The sequence below is a fragment of the Panulirus ornatus genome, chromosome 64, assembly GCF_036320965.1.
Source record: "Panulirus ornatus isolate Po-2019 chromosome 64, ASM3632096v1, whole genome shotgun sequence".
Taxonomy (NCBI): domain Eukaryota; kingdom Metazoa; phylum Arthropoda; class Malacostraca; order Decapoda; family Palinuridae; genus Panulirus; species Panulirus ornatus.
In genome coordinates, this window is record NC_092287.1 from 10,375,606 (window position 1) to 10,398,339 (window position 22,734).

General features: G+C 42.8%; 1 protein-coding gene across 1 annotated transcript in view; it reads left to right on the forward strand.

Moving 5' to 3' along the window:
* Positions 1-726: 726 nt before the first annotated feature.
* The window catches only part of LOC139746157 (neurotrimin-like), a 201,338-nt gene continuing 179,330 nt past the window's right edge, over positions 727-22,734 (forward strand). Inside the window, exon 1 of the mRNA XM_071657024.1 lies at positions 727-1,164. The gene's annotated coding sequence lies outside the window, so the exon portion shown is untranslated. The remainder of the gene's footprint in view (positions 1,165-22,734) is intronic.

Below are 22,734 nucleotides of genomic sequence, written 5' to 3' on the forward strand. Positions count from 1 at the left end.
TTCTGATTGGGGTGGGAGGGAAAGCTTGAACTTCATCGATATCAAAATTTATCCGCCACCCAACGCTGGGACCAGTCTATTTGTATCTCTCCGTCCATCTGCAGCTGCAGGTTTTCGCTTTCTGTTGGAGATTTATTGGCTAGTTTCGTACCATCTGCGAGTTTGGATATCTTACAATGCAACCCATTTTCAGTATCACGAATATATACGAGAAAGAGAACAGACAGGCCCCCCCCTCCCCCCAAGACTGATCCCTGTAGCACACCACTTGTTACGACTAACCATTCAGAGGTTTGACCATTAATTACTACTACTCTGTGTTTACAGCCAGTTAGCCAGTTTCCTAACTACCTAAATACAACCTCAACAGTATCACGTTAGTAACATTTGATGCAAAACTTTATCGAATACTTTAATAAATCTTGTTTTTGTGCGTTTTTACATTGCTCTGCAATTGGCCTTAATGATTGTCGTAATGTGTTTGCTTGCTTGCAAACTCTCCTGGAATACATTACTATACGAATCCTATTCAGAACAAAGTCACAGACTGAGATTTTTAAGATTAGCGACGCAGTATCTCAGGCTTGAGTAGGGTCCGTGTTTCTTTTATAAGTCTTTGTACGATCTTTGGGTTGTAAAAAGTTCCCTCCATAAATACGCGCAACAGAAAACGGTGGCAATGGGCAGAGCGGGAGGATCGAACGGACCTCAGTGCTGCCTCGACTACATGGTGCAGAGGTTCGCTCCGCTCTCGGGACTTGGACGACCGAGACCACCACCACCTTTGCCAAGAAAAAAAAGGGAACTCTCTCGATATCTTAATCAAAACGACATCCTTTGAACTCCTGACAATCTCTTTCGTCACACCTGCTACTCGTTAAACGAGGAAGGTGTATGGATCGTCTCTACTACAATTTCATTTATTGAGAGATAAACGATGAGAAAGTGCGATGGTCTCATGCAAAGTTTAACGAGGGATAGTTAACTAACGCTGCCAGTATGTGAGAAAGTGTCAGTGGCTTTAGAGGGACGTAAGGTTTCGTGTGCGTGGTGGACTGTGAAGCTGAAGTGAAGCTATTTCTCTCAAAATGTAATGAAGAAATCGATTCGACGGAGAGCATCGCCCAGCAGGAGATATGTTGACCCACTGCACAATGTAGCATGGTAAGTGAGGGGCCCCTTGTCGTAATTTTACACACACACACACACACACACACACACACACACACACACATACACATTTGGGTTAGTGATGGTCTGTGATGTCATGGTTTGATAATCATATACTTCCAAAACTATTTTTTTGGGGGGTGGGGGTAAGTAAGATATCCTTAAGATATTTTTTCTGTGAAACTAATTATTCTTTTGTTGTATGTCATCCGCCACAGTGATTTCCATCAGTGTTTGTTCTTTGGAAATTGGTTTAGAAATTTGCCGAAGGTTGTAAGTTTATTGTATTTTGGTTGTTGTCGCTGTTACTTCTTTCAATCTGTCTATATACTTATCAAGCTGTCTATTTATCTATCCATCTAAGCATCAGTCTATCTATGTGGTGGTGTTACCGGACTCTACCTGCTTGCAGGTTGCACCGCAAGTGAAAAGTCACTTTGGCGAGGCTACAGCCTCGTCAAAGAACTTCTGGCTTCAAAGGAGACCATCCTGTCCCTGCTACTGATTGTAGCGCAGCGTTGGGCTGCAGGAGCAATAGGAAAACGAGTTGTGTTGTAAAAAAAAATCAGTTTCATAAACAGGTGAAAATATATATATCTGGGTGTCATTTCATGATTATGAGGTAGTATGAAGAGAGAGAGAGAGAGAGAGAGAGAGAGAGAGAGAGAGAGAGAGAGAGGGTAAAAGTGAGTGTGAAAAAGAGAGAAATGGAGACAGACTGAAGAAGAGGGAGAGATAAAGCGATAATACTTATCTTACGGGGAAGAGTACGTAAGATGAGATTTTTGCTACAAGGTATCGCTAGCAGGAAACGCTAACTAGTGCTCGTCTTGCTCGTTGAGAGCAATAATGTTTGGCTCCGTCGCTGCGCTCATTACATAATCGTTAGTCCTGGGTTCATCTGGGACTGACGTATGCCATGTGTCAAGATTTCTTTTAAATGTTTCTACACTTGTTCCATATTCGTTTTCATGCTTCTCTTTTAGTGGTACGTTGAAATTCTTTCCATCTTTCTCGAAGGTTCTCTTTCGTATGTTTCTGCTCGGTTTTTTGTTATAATCTATGGTATTTATGTTTCTTGTAGACGTATTAACCGTTTCTTTTATGGTGAGAGGCTTTTAAGTTCAGTATATTATAGAACTGGGGTATACTGGGGTCGACGTGCTGTCAGTGGGCATGTGGACATGTGAAGTGTCTGGGGTAAACCATGGAAAGTTTTGTGGGGCCTGGATGTGGTAGGGAGCTGTGGTTTCGGTGCATTACACATGACAGCTAGAGACTGAGTGTGAGCGGCTGCGGCCTTTCTTCGTCTGCTCTTGGTGCTGCCTCGCTACCGCGGGAAACGGCGATCAAGTATGAAATATTATTCTTAATTCCTTCAGTTTGTTGCCATGCGCAGATTGTCATATACTTTCCCTTCTCTCTACGCCGTAAAATTCGATTTTTACTTTTTCCTTACTTTTCATGATACATTAGTTTTTCGTTCCATTCTCTTGCTCTTTTCTATTGAAGTAAGTCTGAATTCCTTCCAGCTTGTTTATTTCCGTTTGTTTAGTTAGCGACCCTACGGCACTGCAGTATTAAGCTTTGCCTCATAGATATACATTAAGCATTTTCATCCATGGTTTGCTCTCCCTCGTGAGAGATTCTCATTATCATACCGCTCATTTCTTGACTACGATGGAGCCATCTTCTCAGTGTGATCTTTGAATTACAGTGTCTCGTTTCTGATGACTCAAAGATCTTTGACAGTCTCTTTCATTTTTCTATCGCTTTCCCAGCTGGGACCTTCGTAAGGTCACGTCATAGTATATCGTTAACCATTCCATGACTCGTTTGCTCAAATTTGGTCTTCGTTTCATTCCATCAAGGTATATATTTAAGCTCATTTGTAGACACCGAGTCTTGTCCGCGTCTCTCCATGGTCCGTTTGTGATCCTACCATTTTTGCTCGCTTATAGTGTTGTAAACAACAGAGCATCGGAATGTACATTCTGATTTCTCTGTCGATGTCTGATAGCATTTGTTCTCAAGAGAACCAGGGCCGATACTTATCCCAGTGATACCCCTTTATACTTTAGTTCGCTGCTACTTTCATACGGAGGAATACAAAGGCATACAAAGGAATTCAAACAGCAACGGACCAATTGGATCCTTTACTCTATAGGAATTCAAACAGCAACAGATCATGGGATTCTTTACTCTATGACCTCATTTTATCCTTGTTTTGCTAATTTCTCAGACAGAATTCCGTGATTTTGCGAAATGCTTGAACAAAATCAAGAGAGACTTGCCCATTCTCTTTCCATACGAGACAACTCTTATATGTACGTTAGAATGAGCTTAATGATGGCGTCTTTGTAGTATTTCACCTCACATATTACATGTTGGCTTACCGTTTGTATTGTCCATTTTGATCGGATGTTTCTGGTATGTGTATTCTAATCTCATTCAAAGACCTGTATTGCCTGTGAGGTCAAGATTACACTCCTTTGAGTGTTGGTGTTATAGATGCGTTTTTGTTTTTGTTTTTTCGTCGTGAATATCTGTTCTTGTTTTTGCGTCTATACTTTGCATCATTCGGTTCGGGAAGTGAGTTTTTCTTTTTTTTTCTAAGTTTATCAATTGCTTTGCTCATATTTACCGAAATGTAAAAAAATGTCAGTGACTGTACTATCATTATGTTGTTTGAACAATTTCTTGACTCATATCGTGTCATATTTTGAGTTGTGAGAGAATAGTTATTTACGTACGAGTAATTGCGAGGAAATTTTGCCAAGCGCGTAGCGATCACCACTGGAAAATTTAGAGTTGCGCAGAACGAGTCGTGTGAGTTTACGTGTTGTTAAGTGTTATGTGTGCGAGGGAGAGGTATTAGTTTTGTGGACTGAAAGCCAGCCAGGGGCGAGGGTGAAGCAGAAGGGAAAAAGACAGGTACGTGGGTCAAAAGAATGCCACTTGACAGCCACTAAAGTGTTTTACGCACTGCTGCAGCAGCTGGTCACTGTAACCCTCCCAGTACCCAGGCAGTGTGGGTAGTGTTGGTGGAGAGAGAGAGAGAGAGAGAGAGAGAGAGAGAGAGAGAGAGAGAGAGAGAGAGAGAGAGAGAGAGTTTGTTAAGATTTTGCTTAAAATCAACGCCGAATCTAATTGCGTTTCCATAACAATAACGAATGTTTATGTGACATAGCGCGAGACAAAGCAAACACTCGTGTATTAAAATAATCAACACAACCAGTAAATGAGAGAGATAAAAGAGAGAAGACCCCCCTCAAAAAAAATCACCCAGAGTTGTACCAAAAGAAAATGGGTGAAAAATTATTCGAACGAAAACAGACACAGGCGTGGGGACAGGGGCGTGGAGGTGATACAGACACAGGCGTGGGGACAGGGGCGTGCAGGTGATACAGACACAGGCGTGGGGACAGGGGCGTGCAGGTGATACAGACACAGGCGTGGGGACAGGGGCGTGGAGGGTGATAACAGACACAGGCGTAGGGACACGGGGCGTGCAGTGGTGATACAGACGACACAGGCTGTGGGGACAGGGGCGTGCAGGTGATAACCAGACACAGGCGTAGAGTGGGACCAGGGCGTGCAGGTGAGAACAGACACAGGCGTGGGACAGGGCGTGCAGGTGATACAGACACAGGCGTGGGGACAGGGGCGTGCATGGTGATACAGACACAGGCGTGGGGACAGGGGCGTGCAGGTGATAACAGACACAGGCGTGGGGACAGGGGCGTGCAGGTATACAGACACAGGCGTGGGGACAGGGGCGTGCAGGTGATACAGACACAGGCGTGGGGACAGGGGCGTGGAGGTGATACAGACACAGGCGTGGGGACAGGGGCGTGGAGGTGATACAGACACAGGCGTCGGGACAGGGGCGTGGAGGTGATACACACACAGGCGTGGGGACAGGGGCGTGCAGGTGATACAGACACAGGCGTGGGGACAGGGGCGTGGAGGTGATACAGACACAGGCGTGGGGACAGGGGCGTGCAGGTGATACAGACAGGCGTGGGGACAGGGGCGTGGAGGTGATAACAGGCATCACCTGTGATAACAGGAGTGGGTAACCAGAGCCCCGGCTATGATAACAGGAGGGCAGTATGAGGCTCCAGCTATGATAAGAATAGCGTAATCCCAGGCTCATCCTGTGTGATAACAGGCGATCTAGCTATGATAACAGGAGGGAAATTATAGCCTCCGTTTGTGATAACAGGGAGGTTGTTACGGACTATGATAACAGGTGGGGTCAAGGGCAACAGCTGTGTGATAACAACAGGGCGGTAATCATGGGTTCCATCTATGATAATAGAAGGAAAATTATAGGCCTCATCTATGATAACAAGGAGGTATAATCGCGGGCTCTAACCATGATAACAGAAGGGTAGTTACAGCGCCAGCTATGATAACGGGAAGGGAATCACAGGCTCTTGTCTATGATAACAGGGTAGTAGTCATAGGATCCAGCTATGATAACAGGAGGGTCATCTAAACTCCAGGTATGATAACCTGAGGATAATCTAGGGTCGCCAGCAATGATAACAAGAGGGTTATCACAAAGCTCCAGCTACGAGCAGGAGAGTAAACATAGGTTCCAGCTCTGATAACAGAAAGGTAAATATAGGCTCCAGCTGTGATAAAAGAGGATGGGGGGGGGGTGTTATTCAAGCTTTATATATGATAACAGGAGGGTGATCATTGCCTCCAGCTGTGATAACAAGTGTGTAAGCATTGGCTTCAGCTATGATAACAGGAGGGTAAGCATAGGCTCCAAGCTGTGATAACAGGTGTGTAAGCATAGGCTTCAGCTATGATAACAGGAGGGTAAGCATAGGCTCCAACTGTGATAACAGGAGGGTTCGTATAGGCTTCAGCTATGATAACAGGAGGGTACGCATAAACCCCAGCTATGATAACAGGCATGTAAGCATAGGCTTCAGCTATGATAACAGGAGGGTACGCATAAGCTCCAGCTACGATAACAGGAGTGTAAGCATAGGCTCCAGCTTTGATAACAGGCGAGCATAGGCTCAAGCTATGATAACAGGAGTGTAAATATAGGCTTCAGCTATGATAACAGGCGAGCATAGGCTCAAGCTATGATAACAGGAGTGTAAGCATAGGCTTCAGCTATGATAACAGGCGAGCATAGGCTCAAGCTATGATAACAGGTGTGTAAACATAGGCTTCAACTATGATAACAGGAGGGTACGCATAAGCCCCAGCTATGATAACAGGAGTGTAAGCATAGGCTTCAGCTATGATAACAGGAGGGTACGCATAAGCTCCAGCTATGATAACAGGAGTGTAAGCATAGGCTTCAGCTATGATAACAGAGCGAGCATAGGCTCAAGCTATGATAACAGGTGTGTAAGCATAGGCTTCAACTATGATAACAGGAGGGTACGCATAAGCCCCAGCTATGATAACAGGAGTGTAAGCATAGGCTTCAGCTATGATAACAGGGGTGTAATTACCGGCCGTAGGCAGTAATCATAGGAAAGTAATTACAGGCTCTAGTTATGACACTCGTAGAGTAATTACAGGCCCCCGGCCATCATAAAGAGGGAGGGAGGACAGGTGATTACAGGCTCCATCTGTGATGACAGCTGGGTCATCACAGGCTCCAGCTGTGATGACGATAAATCTAAGTAATTATTCACTTTACGTGCGACACTTTTAATCCTGAAGTGCTCGACAATATGGAGTGAAATTTTTTGTATACACATATTTTTTTTAACATCAAAATTCCTGCAAGTATTGTTTCAATGAGACTTTTTTTTCTTTATATTTTATTGTGTTGGAATTATTATTATTTCTTTAATCTCACTTCATCGGGGTTTGCTGAAGACCTTGCATCACCCGAGTCGAGGTGTCGTTCCAGTAATATGGAGTGAATTCTTTTTTCATTAATTTATAGACAAATATTTTTTAGCATCAAAATTCTTACAAGTATTGTTTCAATGAGTTCTTTTTTTTTCTTTATATTTTATTGTGTTGGAATTATTATTATTATTTTTTTCTAATCTCACTCCATCGGGGTTTGCTGAAGAGCTTGCATCACCCGAGCCGAGGTGTCGTTCCAGTAATATGGAGTGAATTCTTTTTTCATTAATTTATAGACATCTTTTTTAACATCAAAATTCCTGCAAGTATTGTTTCAATGAGTCCTTTTTTTTCTTTATATTTTATTGTGTTGGAATTATTATTATTTTTTTTTTTAATCTCACTCGATCGGGGTTTGCTGAAGAGCTTGCATCACCCGAGCCGAAGTGTCGTTCCAGTAATATGGAGTGAATTCTTTTTTCATTAATTTATAGACATCTTTTTTAACATCAAAATTCCTGCAAGTATTGTTTCAATGAGTCCTTTTTTTTTCTTTATATTTTATTGTGTTGGAATTATTATTATTATTTTTTTTTTTAATCTCACTCGATCGGGGTTTGCTGAAGAGCTTGCATCACCAGAGTCGAAGTGTCGTTCCAGTAATATGGAGTGAATTCTTTTTTCATTAATTTATAGACATCTTTTTTTTAACATCAAAATTCCTGCAAGTATTGTTTCAATGAGTCCTTTTTTTTTCTTTATATTTTATTGTGTTGGAATTATTATTATTATTTTTTCTTTAATCTCACTCGATCGGGGTTTGCTGAAGAGCTTGCATCACCCGCGCCGAAGTGTCGTTCCAGTAATGCTAAAAACCCTCCCGGCCTGGTACTTGATAGTCTCAAATTCTTCACCTTGAGACTGGCATGTTAAGCTCTCGCCCTCTGCTGTGACCCTTTGTGATCATGTCTTTCATCAAGGGGAATTCAACAAAGTTGGTCATACTTTTCCCTTACTTTCTGATCGAGTAATGTGATAAAGTACGTACGAGGAGATAGTTTGGAAAGTATGTTATTGTCTCATTTATTCTTTATCAAGTTTGGATTATCATTTCACAGATCCTCCTAGGTAGAAAGGGGGTTAGAATATAATAACCCAGTTATCTCGTGTGTATAACAGAAGACGAGTGAGAGAGAGGTGGGAGCCGAGGGGGAAGGTTCTAGAAATCCTCCCCTCCTGTATTACTTTGCACAAAATAAAAAATCAATCAACGGTGGAAGGAGCCAAGTGAGGATTATTTTCTATATAAAGCCCCTGACGCCACCTCCTTCACGAAGGGGGAAATAGCGAACACCTCGCGAAAGAAATGGTTGATGGATAACTTAGTAAGATCTGATAGTCTCTTAGATTCTGAGATAACACGAACGTATTAGAACAGGATTTAATGATTTATATTGGACGGACATTGTCTTTTTCAAGCTTATTATCGCATGATGCCTTTGGGATTTTTTGAAGCTTGAGTTCTCTGCAGGGAAAGCTTGAGTTCTCTGCAGAGAAAGCTTGAGTTCTTCAAGGAAAGCTTGAGTTCTTTAAGGAAAGCTTGAGTTCTCTGCAAGGAAAGCTTGAGTTCTTTAAGGAAAGCTTGAGTTCTTTAAGGAAAGCTTGAGTTCTCTGCAAGGAAAGCTTGAGTTCTTTACGGAAAGCTTGAGTTCTCTGCAAGGAAAGCTTGAGTTCTTCAAGGAAAGCTTGAGTTCTCTGCAGGGAAAGCTTGAGTCCTTCAAGGAAAGCTTGAGTTCTTGAAGGAAAGCTTGAGTTCTCTGCAGGGAAAGCTTGAGCTCTCTGCAAGGAAAGCTTGAGTTCTCTGCAAGGAAAGCTTGAGTTATCTGCAGGGAAAGCTTGAGTTCTCTGCAGGGAAAGCTTGAGTTCTTCAAGGAAAGCTTGAGTTTAGAAGCTTGAGTTCTCTGCAAGGAAAGCTTGAGTTATCTGCAGGGAAAGCTTGAGTTCTCTGCAGGGAAAGCTTGAGTTCTTCAAGGAAAGCTTGAGTTCTTGAAGGAAAGCTTGAGTTCTCTGCAGGGAAAGCTTGACTTCTTCAAGGAAAGCTTGAGTTCTCTGCAGGGAAAGCTTGACTTCTTCAAGGAAAGCTTGAGTTCTTCAAGGAAAGCTTGAGTTCTCTGCAGGGAAAGCTTGAGTTCTTTAAGGAAAGCTTGAGTTCTCTGCAGGGAAAGCTTGAGATCTTTAAGGAAAGCTTGAGTTCTTCAAGGAAAGCTTGAGTTCTTTAAGGAAAGCTTGAGTTCTCTGCAGGGAAAGCTTGAGTTCTTTAAGGAAAGCTTGAGTTCTCTGCAGGGAAAGCTTGAGTTCTTCAAGTAAAAGCTTGAGTTCTCTGCAGGGAAAGCTTGACTTCTTCAAGGAAAGCTTGAGTTCTTGAAGGAAAGCTTGAGTTCTCTGCAGGGAAAGCTTGAGATCTTCAAGGAAAGCTTGAGTTCTCTGCAAGGAAAGCTTGAGTTCTTCAAGGAAAGCTTGAGTTCTCTGCAGGGAAAGCTTGAGTTCTTCACGGAAAGATGGTTATTTGATGTGCTGGCTGCTCAGCTCCCTCCCTGAACCATCTCTCAGTAGCACCAACGTGTGGTGTAGTGGATAACGTTGCCACATAACAGTCACACCTGCAGGTACGCCGGGGTTCAAAACCCAAGGATAGGTCAGTCGGCTCACAGTCAATCTAGCCGTTCATCCCCTCCCGTCAGGTCTTTGTCGATAAATGGGAACTTGGCGTGAGCTAGGGTTTGCATATATATATATATATATATATATATATATATATATATATATATATATATATATATATATATATATATATCTTTTTTCTTTCACACTATTCGCCATTTCCCACGTTAGCGAGGTAGCGTTAAGAACAGAGAACTGGGCCTTTGAGGGAATATCCTCACCTGGCCATCTTCTCTTTTCCTTCTTTTGGAAAATAAAAAAAAAAAAAAACGAGAGGGGAGGATTTCCAGCCACCCGCTCCCTCCCCTTTTAGTCGCCTTCTACGACATGCAGGGAATACGTGGGAAGTATTCTTTCTCCCCTATCCCCAGCGATATATATATATATATATATATATATATATATATATATATATATATATATATATATATATATATACACACACACCACATAATACCCTCCAGCAGCCAGGATTCGAACCCAGGACCTTTTGCGCGGCATTCGGGAACGCTAACTGCAAGGCTATGATCGTGATCATAGCCTATCAGCGTTCCCGAATACCACGCAAAATGTCCTGGGTTCGAATCCTGGATGCTGGAGGGTATTATGCGTTCTATGAAAGTGCGATGTTGTTTTCCTGAGGGGCGGGGTAGCGACAGGAATGGATGAAGGCAAGCAAGTATGAATATGCACTTGTGAATGTATGTAATGTTTGTATATGTGTATGTTTATATATGTATATGTTGATATGTATATGTATGTATATGTGCGTATGTGGGCGTTTATGTACATACATGTGTATAAGAGTGGATGGGCCATTCTCCGTCTGTTTCCTGGCGCTACTTCGCTGACGCGGGAAACGGCGGTTATGTATTATGATAATAATAATAATAATAATGCTAATGATAATAATTATGTATATATATATATATATATATATATATATATATATATATATATATATATATATATATATATTCTTTTTTTTATTATACTTTGTCGCTGTCTCCCGCGTTAGCGAGGTAGCGCAAGGAAACAGACGAAAGAATGGCCCAACCCACCCACATACACATGTATATACATACACGTCCACACACGCACATATACATACGTATACATTTCAACATATACTTATATACACATACACAGACATATACATATATACACATGTACTTAATTCATACTTGCTGCCTTTATTCATTCCCGTCGCCACCCCCGCCACAAATGAAATGACAGCCCCTTCCCCCCGCACGCGCGAGGTAGTGCTAGGAAAAGACAACAAAGGCCACATTCGTTCACACTGTCTCTAGTTGTCATGTATAATGAACCGAAACCACAGCTCCCTTTCTACATCCAGGCCCTACAGAACTTTTCATGGTTTACCCCAGACGCTTCACATACCCTGGCTCAATCCATTGACAGCACGTCGACCCCGGTTTACCACATCGTTCCAATTCACTCTATTCCTTGCACGCCTTTCATCCTCCTGCATGTTCAGGCCTCGATCGCTCAAAATCTTTTTCACTCCATCTTTCCACCTCCAATTTGGTCTCCCACTTCTCCTCATTCCCTCCACCTCTGACACATATCCTCTTTGTGAATCTTTCCTCACTCATTCTCTCCATGTGACCAAACCATTTCAAAACACCTTCTTCTGCTGTCTCAACCACACTCTTTTTATTACCACACATCTCTCTTACACTTTCATTACTTACCCGATCAAACCACCTCACACCACATATTGCCCTCAAACATCTCATTTCCAACACATCCACCCTCCTCCGCACAACTCTACCTATAGCCCACGCCTCGCAACCATATAACATTGTTGGAACCACTATTCCTTCATACATACCCATTTTTGCTTTCCGAGGTAATGTTTTCGCCTTCCACCCATTTTTCTACGCTCCCAGAACTTTCGGCCCCTCCCCCACCCTGTGACTCAATTCCGCTTCCATGGTTCCATCAGCCGCCAAATCCACTCCCAGATATCTAAAACACTTCACTTCCTCCAGTTTTTCTCCATTCAAACTTATCTCCCAACTGATCTGTCCCTCAACCCTACTGTACCTAATAACCTTGCTCTTATTCACATTTACTCTCAGTTTTCTTCTTTCATACACTTTACCAAACACAGTCACCAGCTTCAGCAGTTTCTCACCCGAATCAGCCACCAGCGCTGTATCATCAGCGAACAACAACTGACTCACTTCCCAAGCTATCTCATCTACAACAGACTGCATACTTGCCCCTCTCTCCAAAACTCTTGCATTCACCTCCCTAACAACCCCATCCATAAACTAATTAAACAACCATGGAGACATCACACACCCCTGCCGCAAAGCGACTTTCACTGAGGACCAATCACTTTCCTCTCTTCCTACTCGTACACAAGCCTTACATCCTCGATAAAAACCTTTCCCTGCTTCTAACAACTTGCCTCCCACACCATATATTCCTAATACCTTCCACAGAGCATTCCTATCAACTCTATCATATGCCTTCTCCAGATCCATAAATGCTACATACAAATCCATTTGCTTTTCTAAGTATTTCTCACATACATTCTTCAAAGCAAACACCTGATCCACACATCCTCTACCGTTTTTGAGACCACACTGCTCTTCCCCAATCAGATGCTCTGTACATGCCTTCACCCTCTCAATCAATACCCTCCCTTATAATTTCCAGGAAATAATCAACAAACTCATACCTCTGTAATTTGAGCACTCACCTTTATCCCCTTTGCCTTTGTACAATGGCACTATGCGTGCATTCCGTCAATCCGCAAGCACTTCATGAGTCATACATACATTAAATATCCTTACCAACCAGTCAACAACACAGCCACCCCCTTTTTTAATGCATTCCACTGCAATACCATCCAAAGCCGCTGCCTCGCCAGTTTTCATCTTCCGCAAAGTTTTTACTACCTCATTCTCTGTTTACCAAATCATTCTCCCTAACCCTCTCACTTCGCACACCACCTCGACCAAAACACCCTATATCTGCTACTCTATCATCTAACACATTTAACAAACCTTCAAAATACTCACTCCATCTCCTTCACACATCACCACTACTTGTTATCACCTCCCCATTAGCCCCTTCACGGATACTCCCATTTGTATTCTTGTCTTACGCACTTTATTTACCTCCTTCCAAAACATCGTTTTATTCTCCCTAAAATTTCATGATACTCTCTCACCCCAATTCTCATTTGCCCTTCTTTTTCACCTCTTGCACCTTTCTCTTGACCTCCTGCCTCTTTGTTTCATACATCTCCCAGTCATTTGCACTGTTTCCCTGCAAAACTCGTCCAAATGCCTCTCTCTTCTCTTTCACTAACAATCTCACTTCTTCATCCCACCACTCACTACCCTTTCTAATGTGCCCACCTCCCACGCTTCTCATGCCACAAGCATCTTTGCGCAAGCCATCACTACTTCCCTAAATACATCCCATTCCTTCCCCACTCCCCTTACCTCCTTTGCTCTCACCTTTTTCCATTCTGTACTCAGTCTCTCCTGGTACTTCCTCACACAAGTCTCCTTCCCAAGCTCACTTACTCTCACTACTCTCTTCACCCCAACATTCTCTCTTCTTTTCTGAAAACCTTTACAAATCTTCCCTTCAGTTGCACCTCTCAGCACATTAACATCCAAAAGTGTATATATATATATATATATATATATATATATATATATATATATATATATATATATATATATATATATATATACATATGTGGGCTTTCACCCTATCACTGAGCAGCATCTTTGCCATCATTCCACCCTCCCCTAGAAAAAAAGAAAAACATCGTAATCTCTTTCTCCAGCTTTCCAGTCCTCCAGTCCTATCTTTCCTAAGATATCCTAGACGTCATCTCTGCCACAGATGGGAAAAAAAAAAAATTCGTGTAAGCGTGATAGACACGAAAATATAAGTTACGTTGATTTTTGTGGATTTTATTTTTCCTTTTTTTTATTGACTTGGAGGTAGAAAGCCACCGTCGCTGCCCCATCTCGATTGGGTCGTGTTCTTAGGACACGAGATGAGGAGAAGGGAAAGAGGATCTAGGTGGGTTATTGGATTGGAACACCCCCCCTGATTGGGAGGGGGTTGAAGTGGATTGGTAAAACCCCCACCTGACTGGGAGGTGGTAGAGGTTGATTTGCTGAACCCCCTGATTGGGGAGTGGATTGGTAAAAACCCCTGATTGGCAGGGGGGTTCAGGTGGGTATGTAAACCCACTGATTGGGATTTGGATTGGTTTTGATACTTTTACGCCCACACCCCTGATTGGGAGGGGATTGAGGTTGATTGATTAAACCTTCCCTGATTGGGAGATGGTTGAAGTGGATTGGTTAACCCCCTGATTAGGAGGTATTTGAAATGCATTAGTTAACCCCATAATTGGAAGGTGGTTGAGGTGGATTGGATAAACCCCTGATTGGGAGGTGGATTGGTTTTGATATTTTTAACCCCATATTCTCTCTTTTCTCTTTTAAACTATTCGCCATTTCCCGCGTTAGCGAGGTAGCGTTTAGAACTGAGGACTGGGCCTTTTTTGGAATATCCTCATCTGGCCCCCTCTGTTCCTTCTCTCTATGTTATTCAAAAATCCTCCTTCCTCCAATTGAATTCTTTTTTTGTCTATTTTCTAACTCATTTTATGGTAATTAGCGTTACTTTTGGTATCTTCGGTGAGAGCAAATGACTCCCGCTGCACGAAATCCCATTTTTTTTTTCCATTGATGTTTTTTAAGAATTTCTCATTTTTAATTTCTCCGGTCACCAGGGTAGATATTACTGTGGAAACTTTTGATGCACACGACCACTTTTTAGAACCGCAGGGCAAGTTGGTGTATCGAACGAATAAGGTGAAGAGGCGGAGACAAGAGTAGAAATGAGATAGGTAGATAGATAGTGAGAGAGAGAGAGAGAGAGAGAGAGAGAGAGAGAGAGAGAGAGAGAGAGAGAGAGAGAGACCGTCATCTCAGACCTTATCAGCCAGTTTCCAAAAGATTTGAATCAAACTTCTCCACAAACTTCTTCTTTTTACATAATTTTTGCAAATTTTCATTCAGTTTCACTAATGGAAATTAGGATTGCCTTCCTTCGTTGCTTGTAAACCGTTCGTTTTACACGAACGAATGACGTGGTTATGCTCATGATACTACGATAGATATTCGGTGGTAGAAATCAATCATAAGAGGATTTTTTCTTTAGTTTTTCTGTTCATAGTGAAATATGGCGTCCATGTTTTGCTATGGTCCTCAATATATATATATATATATATATTCTTTTTTTATCTTTTATTTTACTTTGTCGTTGTCTCCCGCTTTAGCGAGGTAGCGCGAGGAAACAGACGAAAGAATGGCCCAACCCACCCACATACACATGTGTATACATACACAACCACACACGCAAATATACATACCCATACATTTCAACTTATATATACTTACACAGACATATACATATATACACATGCACATAATTAATACTTGCTACCTTTATTCATTCTAGTCGCCACCCCACCACACATGAAATGACAACCCCCTCCCCCCGCACGCGCGCGAGGTAGCGCCAGGAAAAGTCAACAAAGGCCATATTCGTTCACACTCAGTCTCTAGCTGTCATGTATAGTGCACCGAAACCACAGCTGCCTTTCCACAACCAGGCCCAACAAAACTTTCCATGGATTACCCCAGATGTTTCACATGCCCTGGTTCACTCCATTGGCAGCACGTCGACCCCGGAATACCACATTGTTCCAATTCACTATTCCTTGCACGCCTTTCACCCTCCTGCATGTTCAGGCCCCGATCGCTCAAAATCTTTTTCACTCCATCTTTCCGCCTCCAATTTGGTCTCCCACTTCTCGTTCCCTCCACCCCTGACACATATATCCTCTTTGTCAATCTTTCCTCACTCATTCTCTCCATGTGACCAAGCCATTTCAACACACCCTCTTCTGCTCTCTCAACCACACTCTTTTTATTTCCACACATCTCTCTTACCCTTTCATTACTTACCCGATCAAACCACCTCACACCACATATTGTCCTCAAACATCTCATTTCCAACACATCCACCCTAATCCGCACAACCCTATCTGTAGCCCACGCCTCGCAACCATATAACATTGTTGGAACCACTATTCCTTCAAACATACCCATTTTTGCTTTCCGAGATAATGTTCTCGCCTTCCACACATTTTCAACGCTTCCGGAACCTTCGCCCCCTCCATCAACCTGTGACTCACTTCCGCTTCCATGGTTCCATCCACTGCCAAATCCACTCCCAGATATCTAAAACACTTCACTTCCTCCAATTTTTCCCCATTCAAACTTACCTCCCAACTGTCTTGTCCCTCAACCCTACTGTACCTATTAACCTTGCTCTTATTCACATTTACTCTCAGCTTTCTTCTTTCACACACTTTACCAAACTCAGTCACCAGCTTCTGCAGTTTCTTACCCGGATCAGCCACCAGCGCCGTATCATCAGCGAACAATAACTGACTCACTTCCCAAGCCCTCTCATCCACAGCAGACTGCATACTTGCCCCTCTTTCCAAAACTCTTGCATTCACCTCCCTATCAACCCCATCCATAAACAAATCAAACAACCATGGAGACATCACACACCCGGGCCGCAAACCAACATTTACTGAGAGCCAATCACTTTCCTCTCATCCTACTCGTGCACATGCCTTACATCCTCGATAAAAACTTTTCACTGCTTCCAGCAACTTACTTCCCACACCACATTCTCTTAACACCTTCCACAGAGCATCTCTATCAACCCTATCATATGCCTTCTCCAGATCCATAAATGTTACGTACAAATCCATTTGTTTTTCTAAGTATTTTTCACATACATTCTTTAAAGCAAACACCTGATCCAAACATCCTCTACCACTTCTGAAACCACACTGCTCCTCCCCAATCTGATGCTCTGTACATGCCTTTACCCTCTCAATCAATACCCTCCCATATGATTTCCCAGGAATACTCAACAAACTTATACCTTTCTAATTTGAACACTCACCTTTGTCCCCTTTGCCTTTGTACAATGGCATTATGCATGCATTCTGCCAATCCTCAGGCACCTCACCATGAGCCATACACACTTTGAATATCCTTACTAACCGGTCAACAACACAGTCAACCCCCTTTTTGATAAATTCCACTGCATTAACATCCAAACCCGCCGCCTTGCCGGCTTTCATCTTCCGTAAAGCTTTCACTACCTCCTCTCTGTTTACCAAATCATTCTCCCTGACCCTCTCACTTCGCACACCACCTCGACCAAAACATCCTGTATCTGCCACTCTATCATCTAACACATTCAACACTCCTTCAAAATACTCACTCCATATCCTTCTCACATAGCCACTACTTGTTATTACCTCCCCATTAGCCCCCTTCACCGATGTTCCCATTTGTTCCCATGTCTTAAGCACTTTATTTACCTCCTTCCAAAACATCTTTTTATTCTCCCTAGAATTTAATGATATTCTTTCACCCCAACTCTCATTTGCCCTCTTTTTCACCCCTTGCACCTTTCTCTTGACCTCCTGCCTCTTTCTTTTATACATCTCCCAGTCATTTGCATTATTTCCCTGCAAAAATCGTCCAAATGCTTTTCCTCTTTCACTAACAATCTCACTTCTTCACCCCACCACTCACTACCCTTTCTAATGTGCCCACCTCCCACGCTTCTCATGCCACAAGCATCTTTGCGCAAGCCATCACTACTTCCCTAAATACATCCCATTCCTTCCCCACTCCCCTTACCTCCTTTTGCTCTCACCTTTTTCCATTTCTGTACTCAGTCTCTCCTGGTACTTCCTCACACAAGTCTCCTTCCCAAGCTCACTTACTCTCACTACTCTCTTCACCCCAACATTCTCTCTTCTTTTCTGAAAACCTTTACAAATCTTCCCTTCAGTTGCACCTCTCAGCACATTAACATCCAAAAGTGTATATATATATATTATATATATATATTATATATATATATATATTATATATATATATATATATATATATATATACATATGTGGGCTTTCACCCTATCACTGAGCAGCATCTTTGCCATCATTCCACCCTCCCCTAGAAAAAAAGAAAAACATCGTAATCTCTTTCTCCAGCTTTCCAGTCCTCCAGTCCTATCTTTCCTAAGATATCCTAGACGTCATCTCTGCCACAGATGGAAAAAAAAAAAATTCGTGTAAGCGTGATAGACACGAAAATATAAGTTACGTTGATTTTGTGGATTTTATTTTTCCTTTTTTTTATTGACTTGGAGGTAGAAAGCCACCGTCGCTGCCCCATCTCGATTGGGTCGTGTTCTTAGGACACGAGATGAGGAGAAGGGAAAGAGGATCTAGGTGGGTTATTGGATTGGAACACCCCCCCTGATTGGGAGGGGGTTGAAGTGGATTGGTAAAACCCCCACCTGACTGGGAGGTGGTAGAGGTTGATTTGCTGAACCCCCTGATTGGGGAGTGGATTGGTAAAAACCCCTGATTGGCAGGGGGGTTCAGGTGGGTATGTAAACCCACTGATTGGGATTTGGATTGGTTTTGATACTTTTACGCCCACACCCCTGATTGGGAGGGGATGGAGGTTGATGTTAAACTCCTGATTGGAGATGTTGAGTGATGGTTAAACCTATTAGGAGGTTTGAAATGCATTAGTTAACTCTAATTGGGGTGTTGAGTGATTGGTAACCCTGATTGGGTGGATTGGTTTTGATATTTTTAACCCTATTCTCTCTTTCTCTTAACTATTCGCCATCCGCGTTAGCGAGGTAGCGTTTGACTGAGACTGGGCCTTTTTTGGAATATCCTCATCTGCCCCTGTTCCTTCTCTTATGTTATTCAAAAATCCTCCTTCCCAATTAAATTCTTTTTTTGTCATTTCTAACTCATTTTATGGTAATTAGCGTTCTTTTGTTCTTCGGTGAGAGCAAATACTCCTGCACGAAATCCCATTTTCCTGATGTGTTTAAGATTTTCATTTTTAAATTTCTCCGTCAGCAGTGGTAGATATTACTGTGGAAACTTTTGATGCACACGACCACTTTTTAGAACCCATGTCGTTGTTATCAATCGAATTAGTAAAGAACAAGATAATGAGATATATAGACAGTAGCGAGAGATAGAGTAGAGAGATGAGAGAAGAGAGAGAGATTAGGAGATATAAGAATGAGAGTCCATACTATGACCTTATCACTAGTTATCCAAAAATCATGTCCATCTAATCTATTATTATAATGTAAGATTTATAATCAGTTTAAAGGTAATTAGGATTACTTACTGGTATCTTCTGGGATAAGACCCAGGCCAATCCATTTTCTTTTTCATTGAGTTTTTTAGAAAAATGGACAGGGTAGAGAATATGTGGAAAGAGCACAGACAAGAAGAGGGAGTAATGGTACAAGATAAGAAAGGCGAGCGAGGTGGTAAATGAATGTTAACATTGTGAAAGAGAGAGAGAGAGAGAGAGAGAGAGAGAGAGAGAGAGAGAGAGAGAGAGAGAGAGAGAGACCGTCATCTCAGACCTTATCAGCCAGTTTCCAAAAGAATTGAATCAAACTTCTCACAAACTTCTTCTTTTTACATAATTTTTGCAAATTTTCATTCAGTTTCACTAATGGAAATTAGGATTGCCTTCCTTCGTTGCTTGTAAACCGTTCGTTTTACACGAACGAATGACGTGGTTATGCTCATGATACTACGATAGATATTCGGTGGTAGAAATCAATCATAAGAGGATTTTCTCTCTAGTTTTCCTGTTCATAGTGAAATATGGCGTCCATGTTTTGCTATGGTCCTCAATATATATATATATATATATATTCTTTTTTTATCTTTTATTTTACTTTGTCGTTGTCTCCCGCTTTAGCGAGGTAGCGCGAGGAAACAGACGAAAGAATGGCCCAACCCACCCACATACACATGTGTATACATACACAACCACACACGCAAATATACATACCCATACATTTCAACTTATATATACTTACACAGACATATACATATATACACATGCACATAATTAATACTTGCTACCTTTATTCATTCTAGTCGCCACCCCACCACACATGAAATGACAACCCCCTCCCCCCGCACGCGCGCGAGGTAGCGCCAGGAAAAGTCAACAAAGGCCATATTCGTTCACACTCAGTCTCTAGCTGTCATGTATAGTGCACCGAAACCACAGCTGCCTTTCCACAACCAGGCCCAACAAAACTTTCCATGGATTACCCCAGATGTTTCACATGCCCTGGTTCACTCCATTGGCAGCACGTCGACCCCGGAATACCACATTGTTCCAATTCACTATTCCTTGCACGCCTTTCACCCTCCTGCATGTTCAGGCCCCGATCGCTCAAAATCTTTTTCACTCCATCTTTCCGCCTCCAATTTGGTCTCCCACTTCTCGTTCCCTCCACCCCTGACACATATATCCTCTTTGTCAATCTTTCCTCACTCATTCTCTCCATGTGACCAAGCCATTTCAACACACCCTCTTCTGCTCTCTCAACCACACTCTTTTTATTTCCACACATCTCTCTTACCCTTTCATTACTTACCCGATCAAACCACCTCACACCACATATTGTCCTCAAACATCTCATTTCCAACACATCCACCCTAATCCGCACAACCCTATCTGTAGCCCACGCCTCGCAACCATATAACATTGTTGGAACCACTATTCCTTCAAACATACCCATTTTTGCTTTCCGAGATAATGTTCTCGCCTTCCACACATTTTCAACGCTTCCGGAACCTTCGCCCCCTCCATCAACCTGTGACTCACTTCCGCTTCCATGGTTCCATCCACTGCCAAATCCACTCCCAGATATCTAAAACACTTCACTTCCTCCAATTTTTCCCCATTCAAACTTACCTCCCAACTGTCTTGTCCCTCAACCCTACTGTACCTATTAACCTTGCTCTTATTCACATTTACTCTCAGCTTTCTTCTTTCACACACTTTACCAAACTCAGTCACCAGCTTCTGCAGTTTCTTACCCGGATCAGCCACCAGCGCCGTATCATCAGCGAACAATAACTGACTCACTTCCCAAGCCCTCTCATCCACAGCAGACTGCATACTTGCCCCTCTTTCCAAAACTCTTGCATTCACCTCCCTATCAACCCCATCCTTAAACAAATCAAACAACCATGGAGACATCACACACCCGGGCCGCAAACCAACATTCACTGAGAGCCAATCACTTTCCTCTCATCCTACTCGTGCACATACCTTACATCCTCGATAAAAACTTTTCACTGCTTCCAGCAACTTACTTCCCACACCACATTCTCTTAACACCTTCCACAGAGCATCTCTATCAACCCTATCATATGCCTTCTCCAGATCCATAAATGTTACGTACAAATCCATTTGTTTTTCTAAGTATTTTTCACATACATTCTTTAAAGCAAACACCTGATCCAAACATCCTCTACCACTTCTGAAACCACACTGCTCCTCCCCAATCTGATGCTCTGTACATGCCTTTACCCTCTCAATCAATACCCTCCCATATGATTTCCCAGGAATACTCAACAAACTTATACCTTTCTAATTTGAACACTCACCTTTGTCCCCTTTGCCTTTGTACAATGGCATTATGCATGCATTCTGCCAATCCTCAGGCACCTCACCATGAGCCATACACACTTTGAATATCCTTACTAACCGGTCAACAACACAGTCAACCCCCTTTTTGATAAATTCCACTGCATTAACATCCAAACCCGCCGCCTTGCCGGCTTTCATCTTCCGTAAAGCTTTCACTACCTCCTCTCTGTTTACCAAATCATTCTCCCTGACCCTCTCACTTCGCACACCACCTCGACCAAAACATCCTGTATCTGCCACTCTATCATCTAACACATTCAACACTCCTTCAAAATACTCACTCCATATCCTTCTCACATAGCCACTACTTGTTATTACCTCCCCATTAGCCCCCTTCACCGATGTTCCCATTTGTTCCCATGTCTTAAGCACTTTATTTACCTCCTTCCAAAACATCTTTTTATTCTCCCTAGAATTTAATGATATTCTTTCACCCCAACTCTCATTTGCCCTCTTTTTCACCCCTTGCACCTTTCTCTTGACCTCCTGCCTCTTTCTTTTATACATCTCCCAGTCATTTGCATTATTTCCCTGCAAAAATCGTCCAAATGCTTTTCCTCTTTCACTAACAATCTTACTTCTTCATTCCACCACTCACTACCCTTTCTAATCTTCCCACCAGCAGTGATGGGGACCATGAAGGAGGGTAGTGTAGGAACCACCAGCAGTGATGGGGACCATGATGAAAGGTAGTGTAGGAACCACCAGCAGTGATGGGGACCATGAAGGAAGGTAGTGTAGGAACCACCAACAGTAATGGGGACCATGAAGGAAGGTAGTGTAGGAACCACCAGCAGTAATGGGGACCATGAAGGAAGGTAGTGTAGGAACCACCTGCTGTGATGGGGACCATGAAGGAAGGTAGTGTAGGAACCAACAAGAGATAGAGAGGGCGGGTTGACCATGCAGAGCAGCGTTGCTAGGGAGGTGTCGCGTCTGAGAGACATCAAGAACGTGTGTAAAATCTTATTCCTAATGTAAAGAGAGAGGGAGTATCTACACACGTTGGACTCCATCTCTTTACCTCCATCACACACACACACACACACAAACACACTCTCTCTCTCTCTCTCTCTCTCTCTCTCTCTCTCTCTCTCTCTCTCTCTCTCTCTCTCTCTCTCTCTCTCTCCCCCCACCTCCACTGGCTTAGGCAGGGGGAGGGTCGACTTTATTGAAGCCTCGGACAACTCCCCAGCCGAAGATTGCCAAGAGCGGGGTCCGTGGAAGATCGAGCGAGACTCCTACAAAGATCGTCGAATATCGAGACTCCTGCAAAGATCGTCGAAGATTGTGAATATCGCATGGTGAACTGACCAGATATTCCTATATT